General features: G+C 39.2%; 1 pseudogene; it reads right to left on the bottom strand.

The window, feature by feature from the left end:
• Positions 1–16,127, bottom strand: part of LOC143380085 (heterogeneous nuclear ribonucleoprotein H-like) — a 72,614-nt pseudogene extending 56,487 nt beyond the window's left edge.
• Positions 16,128–20,556: the final 4,429 nt, after the last annotated feature.

Raw genomic sequence — 20,556 nt, forward strand, 5'->3', positions numbered from 1 at the left:
AGAAAAATGCATGGTACTTTTTACAAGGCTTTCTCAGATTTGAAAATTTCTAAACCACAATCATAGAAATAGCGAATTATATTCTTTTGATATCCCTTTGCCAGGATGGCCTTTTAAAATATAGAACAACTTTCCACCCCCCTCACTTTATGCAATAATTTGGGCCCCAAAGGCGAGGACTCCCCATGTCAGAATGGGGCTCCCTGGGGAGCCTTCTCTGTACGGTCCCTCAGTCCTGAGACCCTTTCCTACAATAACAAAATCTTCCATTTATTGTGCTCTCATGGTGTCTCAGGAATGATGCCCGTCTCTGATCAGCTAGTTTTCCACTATTAAGACCTGTCACTTTTTGGAGGATGGTCATTTTAAAAAGGCAGAAACAAACCCCTTAAATCCGTTGGTAATGTGCTGTGCAGCATTTCAGGGGAAAGGAAATACTGTGTTTCTATCATTTGATCACATTCGAGCTTTTCACATGGGTTCTAGACAACCCACTCCAATGCAGGCAGACACACTCATGTGCACACGTGTACACACACACACACACACACACACACACACACACATTGTGTATCTTGGTTCATAAAAAAAACCAAAAACCCTTAAACTTTCTATGTACACTTCCTGATCTAACTAGGTCAGTTCTCAGTATTACCTTCAACTGAAGCTCTAATTAAATAGCGCCTTTCAGGGTTGTAATTTTATAAACGTCCATTTTTTTTTCTAATATCTGTTTCTCCCAAATTTAAGTTCTTCATATGCAAAAATCATCCCTTCTTTTCTTCCTCTCTCCATTTTTATTCCCCACCTCGTACTCTTTCCTTCTCTTCCCTCTTTGCCTGCATTCTTCTCTCCCTTTCCCCTCACTCTTTCTCTCTTTGTTCTTTCCTCTCTCCTCCTTTTTTCTCTCCCTGTCTCTTCCCTCCCTTCCTTGGTACATATTCCCACGACTGGGTGCTCCATGCCCAGAGGGGTCATGCTGACACTCCCACAGGCCGAGTGGTGTAAGTACATCAATAGTGGGGTGCAGGGGGGTCCCTGCACTGCCGCAGCCTGGCAGGGGGCCCTGTACACTCACCTCCACACACTGGGCCTGCCTACTTTAGGGAGAGCATCTAGGATCTTTCTTATGACTGGGCCGCAAACACTTGCCCAGCATCTCCCATCCATAAACATCTGAGTCCTTGGCTTGGTATGCAGCAGCTAGCAGAGAAGACGAGGAGAAGACAGGTTATCACGGGTCCCGGGCATCATGCACACAGGTAGGTATGGCAATAAGGAGGTGCCGGAGTGGACTTGACCTACGGGGTCTTGTGAATATGCATAGCCAAGGACAACCACACTAAAAACCACCTTCCCCTGAGTTTTACGATCGCTGTTGGCTGGTTTCACCATGCTTTTGTGCTGAGCTTTCAGTTAGCAGAAGCCGGCTCTCATAAATCAAGCTGTGCATGACAAGATAGGAAGGAAAGTGACAGGATTCGCATTATCTGCTGGGAGGAATTATAGAAAGGAGTCTAATTAGAAATTGGGAGTGACAGGTAGAGGACACATGTTTTTTGTTATTTGATTATGGTTGGGCCCAATAGCCTTTCAGTGGTGGCAGTACAGAGGCAGGGTAACTTCAAATTGCACAAAGCCCTGCAATTGGTGCATGTGTGGGGCAAAGGAGGGGAAGACAGGGGCCAGAAGATCCCTTGTCTCTTTCGCAAATAATTGCTGGGTGGTCTTATAAATCATATTTATGGTATCACCCAGACCTACAAACAGTGAAGAGGTCAACGGATGTCAGCCAGTAGGCAATGGATGTTTTTTTTTTTTAAAAATACAAAGCAGAATTTGTTTAAATGTTGACCTACCACCTTTTCCCCCAAATAAATGAAGATGCAAACACATTCATCCCATATACAATGGAATTTTTATATATTTGAATGGGAAGGAGGAATAGCAAGTTTTCATTGTAGAAATAACCTTCAAAGGCCCAGATGCTTGTAAAGGTGGCTTCCAAATTGCACCATCAAGGAAAGCTCACAAGTATTTGGATGTGATGGGTTTGTGGGGAATTATGAAGGCTGGGTGGATTTATGGCTTGGGAGGGTTTGTTCTCAGGGCAGCTGTTGGGCAGTGACTCAAGCTGTTTCTGGGGAGTCAAATCAGCACACACACACCTTGCTTGCAAGGTGTGTAGACGTGCCCAGTCACTGGTGGTATTTCATTAAAGAATACATGCGGAAATCAGCATACCATTATACTTGCAACTTCAAAACCAAAGTCAGCAACTGAGGACCTCCAAATCTCTGTTGATAATAGATCAACACATGTTGACAAACTCATTAAAACAGGTAAAGAAAACAGCACTATTTGAAGGCAAAGAAAAACCTGCCCAGACTAGTCATTCTATTTTGAGACTCAAGGTTCAAGCTGGGAACTGTTGGCACAGCCCAGTAGACCTTCAGTTATCACAAACATGGCCAGTTCTCCCCATTGTCGTGGTGGCTTTGAATTTCCAGGCTTTCAAACCTGATCCTCTTAAAAGCAAAGCAAGGGGCGAAAAGATCCCGGGATAACAGCAGGGCGAGGATGTGGTGGTGTGCCACTTTTGTCTGTTTGCTGTTTGCTGGGAGTGAAATATGCAACCACTTGCAATTTGAAACTAAAGGTGGATCATTCTGAGGTCCCAGTGGAAACATGTTGATGAATAGAGTGGATGTAATCCAAAGAGGCACAAAAACTAACCGCAGTTCATTCAGACTGCGCTTGCCAAGCAAGGTCGGTGAGCTCCCCCAGCAGTGGATGAGAGCTGCTGGAATTTCCATTCTTTCCGTAGGCTGCCAAATATTTATATACACACACGTTCACATGTTATGTGGGTTTCTGTGTGCGTATGTTCAGGCCAAGAGTAGAACCAGATGAATCAGAATCCGAAGGAATGATGGAAACTGGAGACAGGACTCTTAGAATTTTCTAAGTGTGCTTGTATATGTTTTGTTTGGCCACGTACAGTGAAGTAGAGTGACCACTGGACTTTCAGTCTCAGCATGGTCATTTTCAATCTCAGTGTGGTCATTTCTAGATGTGCATGCATTGGCAAGTTATTTAATTGTTCTCATTTTTCTTTTCTTTCTTTGTAAATTGATTTAAAGTGAATGCCCACCTCACATGGTTTTTAAGGACTAAACTACACAGTTGAATGCCTGGCCCATAAAAAGTGTGTGTTCAAGTTCAGCAGCTGTCTTCAGTGATTTTGTCTGATAACAGGCAGATATTTTAATATTCTGTCACTTTATAAAATTACTTATTACTTTTTGTTATTGATAGTATTCAGAGAGAAGAATTCATAGGTTGCAAAAAAGGCTTATTTGCTTATAGACAGAAAGTGTAATATCTCCCCCTTGAATTATTTTGCTTTTCTTCCTTTAATCTCAATGATGTGGTTACTTTTTTTGTCCATTTAGTTGAGAAAAGTCAACATTGCTGAAGGCTGTTTATATTGCTTCACAATTTGGGGCAAGAAAACCTCCATCCCAACATCTAGCCCTGGCTTAAGTTCAACCAGCCTCACTTAGTTAAAGGATGAACAAAAGAGTTTATAAAATTATTTTTCAGCATCTTCAAGGAGTTAGCTCTTCTAAATTGTTTTCATTTTGTTTAAGTGATTTTTAAAAAATCTTGGTAAGGTATACATGACATAACATTTGCCATTTTAACCATTTTTAAACTGGACAGTTCAGGGGCCCTAAGTACTTTCACGATGTTGTGTGCCCATCACCTCTGTCCACCTCCAGGACTTATTCATTGTTCCAAACATAAGCCCTTTCACTTATTAAACAGCAACTCCCCATTCCACCCTCTCTGCCCCCCTGAAGCCTTTATTATACTCTCTGCCAATGAATTTGACTCTTCTAGGTATTTCATATAAGTACAGATCATGTGGTATTTGTCTACCCTGGCTTATTCCATATAGCATAGTGTTTCCAAGATTCATCCATGTTGTCGAGGTATCAAAATCCCATTTCATGTTGTGGCTGAATTATATTCTGTTGTATGTATAGATCACATTTTGTTTAGCCATTGATCTGTTAAGGGACATATGGGTTGCTGTTCTGTCTTTGGAATATTGTGAGCAATGCTGCTTTGAACATGAGAATCCACATGCAGTTTCATATTTCTGCTTCCAATTCCTTTGGGTGTATATTTACCCAGAAATGGAATTTCTGGAACCTATTATAATTCTGTTTGACTTTTTGAAAGAATACTTACCTGTTTCTCACAGTCTGTGCTGTGTTGTACTCCCACTGGCAATGCCCGAGGGGCTTGATTCTTGCACAGTCTCCCAAATACTTGTTATTTCTGTTTTTGATAACAGCCTCCTAATGGGTGTGAAGTGGTATCTCATAGTGGTTTTGATCTGCAGTTCCCTAAAGGCTAATGTTGCAAATCCTCTCTCTCTCTCTCTCCCTCTCTCTCTCTCTCTTTCTTTTTCTTTTACCAGGGATTGAACTCAGGGACACTCGACCACTGAGCCACATCCCCAGCCCTATTTTGTATTTTATTTAGAGATGGGGTCTCAGTGAGTTGCTTAGCGCCTAGCTATTGCTGAGGCTGGCTTTGAACTTGGCAATCCTTCTGCCTCAGCTTCCCAGGCATGTGCCACCATGCCCTGCGTAGATTCTCTTTTCATGTGTTTGTTGAGCATCTGTTTGTCTTTTTTGGAAAAGTGAGTATTCGAGCTTGCTGCCCAGGTTAAAAATTTTGATCTGGCTTGTTTGTTGTTATTGTTATTGAATTATAGAATTTCTTTATATATTCTTCATTGATTCTTCATTGGATATATGTTTTGCAAACATTTCCTCCATCCAGAGTTACCTTTTCACTGCTTTGACAAGTGTCCTTTGATGCATAAATGTTTGTGATTTTGATGAAGTCCAATTTATCTCTTTTAGCTTTTCTTTTTTAGAAAAAAATTATTTGTTTTAATTAGTTATACATGACAGTAGAATGCATCTATGCACTTCCAATATAGGATATAATTATAATATAGGATATATAATTAGGATATAATTTCTCATTTTTCTGAGTGTACACATTGCAGAATCATATTGGTCATGCAGTCACATATATACAAACAGTAATAATGTCAATTTCATTCTACTATCTTTCCTATCTCCACTTCCCCTTCCCTCCTCTCCCATCACTTCCATCTACCTAATCTAAGGTAACACTATTTTCCCTAGTGTCCCCTGCCCTATTGTGAATTAACATCCACATATTAGAGAAAATGGCTTTTGGTTTTGTGGGTTTGGCTTATTTCGCTTAGCATGATATTCTCCAATTCCAACCATTTACTGGCAAATGCCATATTTCACTCTTCTTTAAAGGTGAATAATATTCTTTTGAGAATATGTATCACATTTTCTTTATCCATTCATCTATTGAGGGACACCTAGGTTGGTTCCATAGTCTAGCTAGTGCGAATTGAGCTGTTGTAAACATTGATGTGTCTGAGTCACTATAGTATGCTAATTTTAAGTCCTTTGGGTTTAAATTAAGGAGTGGGGTAGCTGGATCAAATGGTGGTTCCATTCCCAGTGTTCAGAGGAATCTCCATACTGTTTTGCCTAGTGGTTGCACCAATTTTCAGTCCCACTAGCAATATGAGTGTGCCTTTCTCACCACATCCTCGCCAACATTTATTGTTACCTCTATTCTTGATGATTACTATTCTGACAGGAGGGAGATGAAATCTTAGAGAGTAGTTTTGATTTCTCTGATTGCTAGGGATGTTGAACACTTTTTCATGTATTTGTTGATCAATTGTATTTCTTCTTCTGTGAAGTGTCTGTTTGGTTGCTTAGCCCATTTATTGATTGGGTTATTTAGTTTTTTGGTGTTAAGTTTTTTGAGTTCTTTATATATCCTAGAGATTAATGCTTTATCAGAGGTACATGTGGTAAATATTTTCTCCCAATCTCTAGGCTCTCTCCTCACCTTATTAATTGTTTCCTTTGCTGAGAAGAAACTTTTAAATTTGAATCCATTCCATATATTGATTCTTGATTTTATTTCTTGCATTTTAGGAGTCCTGTTAAGGAAGTCAGACCCTGGGCTGACATGGTGAAGATTTGGGGCTATTTTTTTTTCTCTTAGGCACAGAGTCTCTGTTCCAGTACTTAAGTCTTTGATCCACTTTGAGTTGATTTTTATGCAAGGTAGAGGTTTAATTTCATTTTGCTACATATGGATTTCTAGTTTTGCCAGCACTATTTGTTGAGTAGGCTATCTTTTCTTCAGTGAAAGATTTTGGCATATTTTTCTAGTATGAGATACCTGTATTTATGTGGATTTGTCTCTGTGGCCTCTATTCTGTACCATTGGTCTACAAGTCTATTTTTGTGCCAATACCATGCTGTTTTTGTTACTATTGCTCTGTAGTATAGTTTAAGGTCTGGTATAGTGATGCCTCCTGCTTCACTTTTCTTGCTAAAGATTGCTTTGCTATTCTGGGTCTCTTATTTTTCCAAATAAATTTCATGATTGATTTTTCTATGAAGAATGTCATTGGGATTTTAATAGAAATTGCATTAATCTGTATAATGCTTATGGTAGTATGGCCATTTTGACAATATTAATTCTACCTATCCAGGGTCATGGGATATATCTCCATCTTCTGAGGTTTTCTTCGATTTCTTTCTTAGTGTTCTGTAGTTTTCATTGTAGAGATCCTTCACCTCTTTTGTTAAATTGATTCCCACATATTTTTTTTTTGGAGGCTATTGTGAATAGAATAATTTTCCTAATTTCTCTTTCAGTGGATTCATCACTTATGTATAGAAATGTGTTTGATTTATGGGTGTTCATTTTATATCCTGCTACTTTGCTGAATTCATTTATTAGTTCTAGAAGTTTTCTGGTGAAATTTTTGGATCTTCTAGATATAGAATCATGTCATCAGCAAATAGTGACAGTTTGAGTTATTCTTTACCTATTTGTATTCCTTTAATTTTTTTTCTTTTGTCTAATTGTTCTGGCTAGAGTTTCACGGATGATGTTGATTAGAAGTGGTTGATTAGAAGTGTTCCAGTTTTTAGCAGAAATGCTTTCAATCTTTCTCCATTTAGAATGATGCTGGCTTTGGGTTTAGCATATATAGCTTTTGCAATATTGAGGTATGTTCCTACCATCCTAGTTTTTCTAGTGTTGTGAACATGAAGGTGTGCTGTATTTTGTCAAATGCTTCCTCTGCATCTATTGAGATAATCAAATGATTCTTTTTTTAAGTTTATTAATATGATTAATTACATTTATTGATTTCTGTATGTTGAACCAACCGTATATCCCTGGGATGAAACCCACTTGATCACGGTACAATATCTTTTTAATGTTTTTGTTTGTTTGTTTGTGATTTGCCAGAATTTTATTGAGAATGTTTGCATCTATGTTTATCAGGGATCTTGGTCTGAAGTTTTCTTTCCTTGATGTGTCTTTGTCTGGTTTTGGTATCAGGATGATATTAGTAATAACCTTGAATGTTAACAGCCTAAATTCATCAATCAAAAGACAGACTGACAGATTGCATTAAAAGGCAAGACCCAATAATATACTGTCTTCAAGAGACTTACCTCATGGGCAAAAACAGCCTCAGGCTGAAGGAGAAGGGTGAAAGGGTGGGAGATAACTTATCACTCCTATGGATTGCATAAACAAGCAGGGTTTTCCATTCTCAGTTCAGATAAAGTAGGCTTCAAACCAAAGGTAATCAGAAGAGACAAAGTAGGACATTTCATACTTCTTAGGGGAAGTGTATATAAGCAGGACATAACAATTATAAATATTTATGCCCCAAACAAAGGAGCATCTATGTACATCAAACAAACCCTTCTCAATTTCAAGAGTCAAATAGACCACAATACAATAATACTGGGTGACTTTAACACACTTCTCTCTCTACTGGATAGATCTTCCAAACAAAAACTAAATAAGGGAACTATAGAATTAAATAATACAATAAATAACTTAGACTTAGCAGACATATATAGAATATTTTATCCATCAACAAGCAAATATACTTTCTTCTCAGCAGCATATGGCTCCTTCTCTATAATAGACCATATCTTCTGCCACATAGCAACTCTTAGTAAAAACAAAAACAAAACAGAACAAAACAAAACAAAAACAGAGATAATACCCTGCATTCTATCAGACCACAATGGAATGAAATTAGAAATTAATGATAAAATAAAAAATAAAAACTACTTTAACAAATATAGACTATATAATACACAATTGGGTGATGAATGGATAGTATAAGAAATCAAGGATAAAATAAAAAAAATCTTAGAGGTAAATGAGAACACTGATACAGCATATCAAACTCTCTGGGACACTATGAAGGCAGTGCTAAGAGGAAAGTTCATTGCATGAATGCATTCATTAACAGAATAAAAGGTCACCAAATAAATGACCTAACATTACATCTCCAAGCCCTAGAAAAAGAACAACAACTCAACACCAAAAGCAGTAGAAGACAGGAAATAATTAAAATCAGAGCTAAAATTAATGAAATCAAAACAAAAGAAACAATTGAGAAAAGTGACAAAACAAAAAGTTGGTTCTTTGAAAAGATAAGTACAATAGAACATAAACCACTGGCTATGCTGACAAAGAGAAAAAGAGAGAAAACTCAAATTACTAAAATAAAAGATGAAGATGGAAATATCACAATGGACACATCTGAAATACAGAAGGTAATTAGAAACTATTTTGAAAATTTATACTCTAATAAAATAGAAAATATTGAAGACATTGATAAATTTCTAGAGACATATGACCTGCCCAGAGGGAATGAGGAGGCCATACATGATTTAAACCAATCAACTTCAAGAAATGAAATAGAAAATGCCATCAAAAGCCTACGAACCAAGAAAAGCCCAGGACCAGATGGATTCTCAGCTGAGTTCTAGAAACCTTTCAAAGAAGAACTAACCCCAATACTCCTCAAATAAGCCCATGAAAGAGAAAAGGAGGGAACCCTTCCAAACTCATTCTATGAGGCTAATATCTTTTATCTTTTGTGGCCAGCTCTGTTTAAGTGATTTATTATAAAACAGCATTTATTGTTTCTGATGTGCCCTTGAGGAGATAAATCCGTTTCCTCCATGCAAGGTTGGTTTTAGAAACTCAAGAGTGCAGAGTGACCTTGCTGATCCTGCTACTCAGGGCACTCTGTGCCTGATCCTAGCGGACAGAAATAATGCTGCTGTTTCTGGGCATCTTCATTTGGATGCCAATCATCAACTGGGGAGTTTAGTTGAACAATAAAGACCACTGTTTTCATGCTGGCCTTTGTGTTTTTAGCAACTGAAACATCTTGGGAAAAATTTCCCAATGATTCCGTAATTTCATTTAATAGTATGTTTCATTTCATTCAAACAAAGTAAGTATAATTGCATAAGCAACAACATGTAGAAATATGCAGGCATGTGTTGATTATTACAAAGTTGTTTTTCCATCTAGTCATTTTTATTTAAACCCACACACCTCTTTTTATAAATCGTAAAATTTCTTAGATATTCTGCAAGGTAAACGATCCAATATTAGCACACATTGTAATATTGTAACCTTTAATGTTCATTTGCTGTAACCTTTAATGTTCATTTGCTTTCCCGAGACAGGCAGCATTCACTTTGTTTTCATATACTATTGATTTATTTATGTGGTGTTAACCCTAACCCTCACATGTGCTAGGCAAGTGCTCTACCACTGAGCCACAACCTCAGCTCAGCATTCACTTTTATTCACACCAAAGTAGGTCATAAGTTTCTCATGCTTTACGTAGGATTGGATTACCTTGATGCACATGTTGCTTTTCAGCTCCTTCACCTTTCTTCTCAGACCTCTCCAAAACTTAAAACGAATTATCAGGTGCTTTAGTTGACAGTGCAAACACTTTGTCAAAAGATCTACCCCAGGAGGGACCAATTGAAATCTTAACATCACTAATTGAATTCCCCAATAAAGTGTGAACTCTGAAATTCCATTTCTGGTTTGCTTAATTGGGTAGATCCTGATAACAGTCACAAAAAGAAGCAAAGTCATTTAACTTTCAGAGCCTCAGTTTTCACAGCTGTGATTTAGAATTACACTCTCTGCACTATTTCCTTCAATGCTTTGTAAATGCTTCTTGCTTTAGAAATGTGTGTCATGGAAGAGGCACTTCAGTGGGAAGGCCAGTGCTTTGGCCTGGAACCAAGAACTGTCAAGGTGGCCTCTGGGAAGTAACTCACCCTCTCAGAGTTTACTACTTTTATTAAAAAATAAATATAAATAAATACACACACACACACACACACACACACTTACCGTGAAGAGTTCATGTCTGCTGTTAGTAAAGTCAAATTATATAATGAATACAAAAGCAATTTTAAAACCCTCATGTGAAATGTAAAGGTTGTTACTATCTTCATGTTAATAAATGGAAGTTATTGTTAGTTATTGTTACATATCAAAAAAAAAGAAAGAAAAAGAAAAGAAAAGAAAGGAAAAGAAAAAAGGGCCCACAAACTTGTATCCAGTCCTTCCACTGGTCAGTGACCTAGATTTGTAAGTCAGATGGTCTGGACTGGGGACGTGGTCAATCCATCAAATGATTTTTTTTATACATGTGTAATGCAAAGGAAGATGCACAGGCTGAATCCAAATAGGTATAGCTCTTGCTTTGTCCATATCATGCTTTCAAGGGACAAATTATATGAGACATTGCATATTAGCATCATATATTTATAACATATATACCCTCACATGTAAATAGTATGGTATTTACAAAACAGGAAGATTTTTCTCAATTAAATTTTGCTGGCTTGAAGTGTTTTTATTGTATTTGCTTTTTTCAATCTGAAACGCATAAACTCGAAACCTTGGCAAAGTGAATTGACATGGAGTAGTTGCGATATATGTTCGTGTACATTCATTTTAATATATTGTTCCTGAGAAGTGCGTTTTGGTTTGATTCTCCTTCAGTTTTCAGAAGGTTTACTGCTTGTCTATTAGCTTATTTCTTACATTTTTCTTCCCAGTCTTCTATTACAAGGAGGTTTTCATCACGTGTCAGGCATTTGGAATGAAATGTTGGAGGCCTTGCGCTGTATCTATTGATGAGTGGGGTCTGCCTGACAATTAATCAGAACACAGTGATCTGTTTACAGCCCATGACAGTTAATCATGTGTGCTACAGTGTTCCAAGGAAGAGGCATTACTGTTCCCTCCATTTGTCTCTGCATTTTCTTCCTGGGCTCTTCTGCAGAGATTGCCTGAGCCACAGGTCTCAGCCTCCTGCACACTCTGCTGAAATTTACATCAGAGGTTTGTTTCAGTTACTGCCCAAAATTGCAATAATGCTTTTATTGCCACATTAACTATCAATGACATTAGAGATTCAGTACCAGTGGATGGTTAAGACAGGTTTTGGCCTGTGTCTGCCACTTTTTTTTGGTAATGGGGATTGAACTCAGGGGCACTTGACCACTGAGCCACATCCCTGACCCTATTTTGTATTTTATTTATTTATTTATTTATTTTTGCTGAGGCTGTCTTTGAACTTGTGATTCTCCTGTCTCAGCCTCCCAAGCTGCTGGGATTCCAGGCATGCGCCACTGTGCCTGGCTGTCTACCACTTATTAGCTGCATGTTCTGAGCAAGTAACTTATGTCTGCCTGGCAAAAATTGGTCCTTATTTGTACAGATTCCGGCAGCCTTATAAACAAAGGTTTGTAATTTCCCCCTAGGCTCAGGATATTAATTAAAGTAAGTGCTATATGCTGTAATAAGTAAACCCTCATATCTGAATGGAGTAACATAGCAGAATTTTCTTCCCATTAGTGAAAAGCCCAACTGCTAACTTAGGCCCTGCTCCATGTGATCGTTCTGCATCCAGAATGACAGAAAATATGCCATCTTCAAAGTATATTCCTCTTGGGCATCAACATCCAGTTGGGGGAGGGATGCACAGACTGAACAGGGGGACATAGAAGTATTATCATTTGGAACATCTTCATGGACAAGCTGAGAATGTGGTACTTCCATCCAGTTTTCCTTGACCACTGTCTAAGTAACAACCAGGAAAACTGCAAAGGAGAATGGGAAATGTAGTTTAGGGGTGTATCCAAAGAGAAAGAGAAGTAGGTTTGCTGAATACCTCCTCAGTGTTTGTCACCGTGGGTGATATTAGAGAAACATATGACACTTAACCCAAGTTCTAATCTAGTGGAAGAGACAAGAGAAACACATAGGAAGCCCTCCAAGAATAATGGTGTGGTAGATTTTACAGTACTGACTCAACACTAGGGGCAATGTAAGCAAAGAGACGTGTGTGCTGAATTAAGTAGGAAATATCTTTGTGGAGGAGATCTGGTGGACATCTGGTGTAAAACCTGAGTCTCTAAAGACAGACTAGTGAGATTGGATACAAGTAGTGGAGGGGAAGGGTATTCGGATGGACTTGCTAGGATAACATAAAATTAACCCTGATAATTTTATTAAGTCTCATAGATGCATACCTCATATAGGTAAGGAAAGAAAAACTAACAAAACTCTGGTGGGATAATTCTCGTAGATTGATCTAAGTTCTCAACTTCATGTACAGCCTAGCATTGCTTTATGAATGTAGATCAATGTTTCCACAATATGCAGAGGCTTCGACACAACCTGTTGCATTCAAGATATGGTGGATGGGGTTCCATGAGTACATCTCACCACTTACTTGAAATATTTACTTGGATGTCTGTACACAGCACGATTTTAACATGTTCAAAAACAGAATATTTGACTCACCCTGACACCCAGATATGTTCCCATCCCAGTAAACAGTACCTCTAGGCACTCCTTTGCTCAGGTCCTTCCACCCAAGGACTTGCTCAGGATGCCTCTCTTTTATGCTTTAAAAGGAGTTCTTCATTAAGTTCTGCTGCTGTATCTTCAAGATATATTCTGGATCCAATTATATCTCACCATCCTCCCAACTGAAACCCCGGTCTGAAGCACCATGCTTTCTGTTTCTACTCTTGTGTCCTTCAAAGCCTTTCCAAAGAGCAGAGAGCATGACCTTTTAAAACTTGAAAGATTTTTTCCCCCAGCTCATAATTCTAGTGATTTTCTATAATATTCAAAGTCCAATCCAGAGTTCCTTCCTACACTGTGCTCATCTCCTGTCAGTGTCTTTCCTCATCAATTTGGTCATTGCACATAGGAGCTCCTTGGGACTATTTGTGGTTCTCTCTGAGGGGAACCATCTTCCATCAGAAGTTCACTTCTGCCCTCATGGGCAAGGCCATTCAGATGTCAGCTTTGACAGAGACCTTGCCAAAGTTAGGGTTCAGATACGAGGAATTCCCCAGAAGCTCATGTGTGAGACAATGCAAGAAATTCAGAGTTGAACTGAATGGGTTATGAGAACCCTAACCTAACTGGGTGATTAATGTGGACAGGTGGTAAGTGGGTGGAGGAGGTGGGCCACTGGGGGTGTACCTTTGAGGTATTTGGTCTCATCTGCAGTGTCTCTTTCTGCTCCCTGGTGTCATGTCCTGAGCTGCCTTCCTCTGCCTTGCCCCATGTTGTTCTTCCTCACCTCTGACCCAGAGCAATGGAGCTGTCCATCTATGGACTGAGACCTCTGAAACTGTGAGTGCCACATAAACACTTTTCCTTTTCCAAAACTGTTCTAGTCAGGTCTTCTGGTTATAGCAGGAAAAAAAAATCCTGACTACAACACTGAACCTTCTGTCCAAAGACTCTATCTTGGTTACCTTCATATACTCACCATGTTGATTTTTCTTCATGGAAATGACCTCTATGTGAAACGCATACTTTTTCTTTGTCTTTATTTTGTTTGTTTTGTTTTCTCCAAGAATCCATGGGGACAGGGACCTCGCCCATTGTGCGCATCTCTTTGCTGTATTCATTGAGGACAGTGCCTGGACATGACAGATGCTCAATAAACATTCCATCAGTGAAAAAATGAATCAGTGATGTGTTTTGGAAGAGATACTGAGGAATTTCAGTCTTTGAAGACTATATCATTACATCATTAAGCTTTTGAAGACTATATCATTATGTCGTTAATCTTCCCCTAAACCTGGATCAAACATGAAACACCGATGGTCTCAGAAGAGCTTAAATGCATGCAAAGAGCACAGTGGTTCTTCCTTCCAGGACTGGAGATAGTGCCAGGGCCTTGCACATGCAATACGAATGCTCTACCACTGAGCTCTACCCACAGTTCTGGAAGTACAGTTATGGTCAATGTGTTACACTATGTTCTGTTGAACTCTGGATTTTCCTCATGTGGGGACAGAGACACAGGACGGGTAGTCAGAAATCCTGTCTTTGGACCTTGCTTTGCCTCCAAATCCATCTTTTCTGCTTGAGCGGTGGCTTCTTCATACTTCAAATAAGAGGGTTGATCTACTTGACCTCTTCCTAAGGTTCCAACTCAATCTAACGTGAAACAAAATGCAGTCATTGAAGTTGAGACTTTCCAAAGTGGAATCTGAAGATTGCATTCATTGCTAAAAGTCAAACTGCAGAATGTTTCAGTAGATCTGAATAGATACCTGCAGTCAGTGTCCGTTCACTGTCCCTGAGTGTCTCTCAGCTGGCAATAACCTAACTGACCAGCCAATGAGACTAGGTCTACCTTTAGCATTCCACCCAGCCAATGAACTGCCCCCAAAACAACTTTTTGTAGAAATCTATAAAATATTTTCCCACACTTTCTTGATTTAGCGGATACTATTCATTGATGCCCTAATTTGGTGCACCGAGATCACAATTCTTTGTTCTCTAAATAAATGCTAAATTCTTTAACCTCCTTGTCAATCTCCTTTTTAAAGTTAATTTAGTTAGCTTATCTTTTAGCTAATTTAGTTAATTTTTTTAAAAAAATTGATATATATATATATTTATGTATATGTACATATTTTGAGATAGATAGATGCTTACCCTGATTTGAATATTATACAATGTTTACAAGTATTTAAACATAAATGTGTTCAATTATTAGATCAATTAAGAAAAAAATAAGTTTTAAAATGATAACATTCTCTTCAAAAATTATTTAATGACGAGTGTATCATTAGCATTTTATTGCTTCTCTGATTTTTTGGGTAAGATCAAGTGTATCATCAGCATTCATTATCAGAAGTGAAACCACTAATAGGTTTACATGTAAAAAAAAAAATATATATATATATATATATATATATATATATATATATATATATATATATATATGCTTTTTGACCCTAGGTGATGAAGGCAGCTGGTCAAGCACTCTCTCTGGGCCTTTGGCTTTGTAACAAGTGCCATGCCTTGAAGTCCACAGGGCAGGCAGGTAGGGACAAGAAGGATATAACGCAGGAAGAGCATGGAGAAGCTGGAACCTCCAAGGATGTTCCGCACTCTGTCAGACCCTGAGTTTTGGTTCCTGTGGGAGAGCTCGCATCTTTTGCCATGTAAGCATACAGCAGAACCAGGAACGGGAGCAACTGCAGGAGGATCAGGCGAGGTGACTTGGCTTCAATACCCTCTGCTGCCTCATGCCCGTGATGCCAGAGTGAGCCACCAAATGGCTGCTGCTTCACATCTGCCACCAGCTCTTGCTCCTGAGGGTCTCTGTGACCCATTCGAACCAGAAACACAAAGGGAAGGGAGCTTTGAGAATCACGGTCCAGTCTAGTGGAGTTACAGAGAACAATGCCTCTAAAGCACATCAATGATTTCATGAAATTATAGTTTTTACATGGGCATAAGAAGGAACTATCGCTTCCCTTTTCTGGATCTGCGAGCCCATTGATGTTGTAATAAGGAAACACGTGCAAGAGATTGGAGAAGCAGGTGCAGCTCCACCTTCTCTCCATTGTTGGAACAGATACTGGAGGTTCATAGCAGATGGATCCGGAAGGGGTCAGGAGGTCATCTGGTGCATCCCCATGCCTCTCTGTTGGAAAATCTAAAGCCTTGGAGAGAGAGGGTGAGAGTGTGGCCTGGAGAAGAGGAGCCAGAATCACCTCTTTGTGTTCTCTGTACCAGAGAAACCCAAGGTGGAGCTTGCCTGTGTGGGTAGCTCCTGCCTGCATTTTGCCCCCAAACCTTAAGTTAAAACAAGGCTGAGGGTTTGCTGGGAATGAACTCAGACAGGTATGAGGGAGGAGCACAATTAGAACTACTCTGTACAGGTCACCTCAAGTCCAGACCTCTGGAGTAAATGGGTTCCTAATGGCTTCCATGGAAAAGTTCTCTCATATTAATTCACAAAGAAAATCTCCACTGGGTTAGAGATGATAATGTTATGGGCCCGGCTATACGGGCAATGACCAAACAGATTCCATTTTGCCCTGAGACTCCACATCATGTAAGAAATACTTCTCCCACGGAAAGCCCCACCTCTATACCCATCGATGGTTGCTTAGCATAGAATGTTTGGCAACACAAAATGACAATTCTTATACAATGTAAAAGTGTTCTGTCTTTGGCACCAGTTTTTCTTGGACAACGTACTCTGTCAGAGATTGATTGTCTAGATGTTAGTAACCATTCTTTAACTTGTGCACAACAAAGGATGTTTTGACCCACTCCCTTTTCTGCTTATGATTTTAGATCTCATGACATTTTTTATGGTTCTGAATCATAGCAACAGCCACTATGCTTTCGTATGGTTTTGGACTATAAAAGATGTACTCAAACCCTGGGAGGGGGTTGAAGGGTGTAGACTTGCAGCCTATCCCTTGGCCCGCCAGCTGGTGGATCCAGAACGCCAGCTGGTGAATAAAGTTTCCATCTTCTGCTTTAAGATTGACTCAGTGATTTATTGCAATCTCACCTTAACAATGATTGGTTTTTCCCAGCATGATATTTTAGTTTATTGGTATTTACCATGATTATTGACTGGACTTTTGTAACTATTACCTTTTGTCATTTTCTCAGTGAATAAGAACGTAAGCTAAAACATAAGCTGAAATTAATAGATTATAAAATGCCATGGGATGGGCAGGAACTATTTGAGATAAGTCAAGGTCAGAGACAAGGTGACCCACCCCACCCTATAACTCAGAGGTCTTTCCACGGGAAGACAGATGGGACTCCTGCTTTATTTGCGTTGGGGGTGCTATTTAGTCACACACAGAGTCACCAGGAGCTATAACCTGGGTGCATCTGCCTTTTCAACCATCATAAGGACTTATAAAAGATAGTATTCCTAAGGTAGGCCATGAAGTATGTGGTCAGTCAGGACACAGCAAATGCATTCCTCTTTATCAGGAAATTCTTTGACACAAATTAACCAGTTAAATGAATTAATGCAGAAATGAACACCTCTGTTTGATAAGAACAAGGCCCACATACAAATCATCTGTTCTGCACAAAGTCAGTTACTGAGCAGGACTGACATGCAAACCAAACCAAACAGCCCTTTTTCACAACTCTTGACTGACTTTGGGTTCATTTACAGGCAAGATGTCAGGCATATAAGATGTAAGATGTTGCAAATATTTGCACTCATTTATTTAGCCACACATATGACCAAGCATATGCCAGGAAAGGTTTTTGTGAAGTTTTAGGCTATAATTGGTGGCCATAGATGATATATTTCCTCCAGCAAAATTAAAGGCTTCAAAGGATACCTGCTTAAGATCTGACATGTTGAAAAGAGAACCACTAAGGGAATAGAAAATTTAGCCAAATTTGGCAGAGTGAACATAGAATCGATCTTTACAAATTTAATAATTTAGGACCTGTGATATAGCTCGGTGAAGGAGTGCATGCATGAGTAAGGCTCTAGACTCCATCACCACAAAATAAATAAATAAATAGATAAGACAGATAAATAAATAGTAGGTATCTATTACTCTAAAAAGGATTCAGTTGGATTGACAGCCTCAGGAAATAAAGTTAGGCCCAGGGTTTAGAAACTCCTGGAAGCCAAATGCCAGCTAGGTATGATGGATTGCTCAAGAAACAAGTTTCCTGGAGGAATAATGAGTTACCATCATAGGAAATGCTTTGTGCCAGGTATGGTTTTTAGGTTGCAGAAATAGTCTCCAAATAATTAAAAATGTGTGCAGCACTGGTTGGAGTTCTAGTAGCCCACAAAGTGCGGGAAACGCTGATGAAACAGGTCTCAAATCAGAAACCAGGGCAGCTCTAAGAACCCAACTTGAAGAAATGAATGGGCCATCTTTTCAGGGTGCCACCTTTGGGTAGACTCTGTTACTTGACTCAATTTAAGATTTTGATAAGTAGAAACATCTGATTGGCCTGGTTTGGGCCTCACACCCTCTCCTAGAGGGTGGTTCACTTTGACTATCTCTCCCAAGGGAAGAGAGGGCAATGGGTACAGTTGTGCAGGTTGTACATTGCACAGTCCTAAGGATTTCCATTTCCGTGTGCTGAAAGGTCTGTTTCTCAAAATCAAAATGAATACTGGGCTTGGGAGGGGGTTTAGAATTAACATATAGAAAGAGGGAAAGTCATTATTTGTCAGGAAGATTGAAGAGGGCATCCAACAAGGAGTGGTAGAGTGAGGCTGCCTTTCCACCCTTCCAAGTGTTAGCTTCTTCAGTCTTATGCTGGTGTTGAGTATGTCATGAGTTAATCAACCTACACGTAGGTCTTTGTTGTTTTCAAATCATGTTGAAAGTGGAAGCATAAATCTGTGTGTTGAGAACAATTCCAGTGTCCAGCACTTCTTTTATCCTACTTTCCAGTGCGATCATCTTTCTAAATTCTTAACTTTTATTCATTTTGCTTCCTGTGGGGCTTTGCTTCTTTCCCATCGGTTTAAGGGAAGGCAGTGTGAAGTTGCACTATTAAAGGACTACCTCTCCAGGCCATACTCAATTTACTGTTCTGATGATTTTTGCACAAATCTGCACAAATCTTTAAACACTGGAAATACCTAGAATCATTTTTTTTTTCCTGTGCTTTAAGCTGCATTGTTGAGAGCTAATGCAGTTTAGTCATTTTCCCATCATTAGACAGATATTCTATTTTAGCACCTTGTAAATTACTGCTGAATAGGTCTTGGGAGAAGTAGAGGAAGCTGCTGAAGTGGCAGAAACTGACAGCCATCTCCAGCCCCCCCCCCCACCGTGGCGCAGTAGGGATTCTCCAAGGACACTTCTTCAAGGACACAGTCCCCTGGCTGCTGGGTGTAGAATCAGACCCACTTTCCATTCTGCACTGTACCTCCACCTACACTGTTCTGCTAAAATAGGTGTCGGTTTTTATTTCTTGTGTTTCAGAGGTTGAAAACTGCCAGAAATATAATATACTATCATAAATATAAAATATTATTTATAAGATAATATTGATAATCGTGGCATTGTATGCTGTCGAGAACAATTTGTTTTTCCTAATACCTTTATTGAGATGTGATTTACAGACCAGAGAATTCATTGTAGCATTCAGTGTTCAATAATTTTTTGTGCATTTACAAGTTAAGAAACCATCATCACAATCCAAAACAAAACAAACAAGTAAACACCTCCCCCCCCCCCAACACAAAAGAAAACCCCAAACTTAATCAAACAAAACCACAAAAATTCTGTTTCTAAATTCTTGCCAACTGGTTTGATTCTTGCCAATCAAACACTGGGAATATGTTCCTTTTGCCAAAAGAAAGCAGATAAATATTGAATCATGTTAAATTACCTAAGACTCTTTTCTTCTCTTAAATTATGTTGTAAGAATCAACTAACTAATTTTTTTAATATAGTAATCTGCAAAGACTTGGCTTCCAGACCACTTACAGATTAATCAGTAATTCTCTGGTCTTATATCTAATTCTTTTAAGTATGTTTAATTTTATTTATTGATTTTCTACCCTGGCTTGTTTGTCTCTGCTGGGCACATCTGTGGGGACTGGTAAACATCCTCAAACAATATTGTCTCTGAGCTGACACATGTGGAGCTCATCCAGGGCTCATTTTTAAGACCTTTGCCCAAGAACAGAGATAACCGGATTGGCAGGGAGCCACACTGTTTAGCCTCTCCCTGCAAGGGAGGAAGGATGGAGCGGATTCCCAGACCACGGGGGAGGGAAGGGAACCAATAAGGATCCCTCTAGAACTACCCGTCTCTGGGTAATTGCCACTTCCTCGCTGGAAGTGCCTTGGCTTTTTAGAAAAACAGGTGTATCCTCACCCTAGGAACATGTATGAAGACATGAACAGTGTGACTCTACTTTGTGTACAACCTGATAAAAGAAAAATGGTGCTGCATTTGTGTGCTATAAACTGAAATGCATTCTGCTGTCATGTATAACAGATTAGAATAAGTAAATAAATTAATTTTAAAAATAGGTGAAGGAGCTAAGTATAACTGAGCAGGTTCTCTTTGCTGCTCATGGTGTGGCATCCCCTGAGTCTTAGGGATCATCCAAACCCTGTGATCCTCAAAGACCTTCATCCAGACCAAACTGGTTCCTATAAAAACAGACTGCTGTGGCACATATCTGTAATGCAGGGTGCAGTGCCACACACCTATAATCCCAGAAGCTCAGGAGGCTGA

Source organism: Callospermophilus lateralis, chromosome 14, assembly GCF_048772815.1.
Source record: "Callospermophilus lateralis isolate mCalLat2 chromosome 14, mCalLat2.hap1, whole genome shotgun sequence".
In the NCBI taxonomy this organism is placed as follows: domain Eukaryota; kingdom Metazoa; phylum Chordata; class Mammalia; order Rodentia; family Sciuridae; genus Callospermophilus; species Callospermophilus lateralis.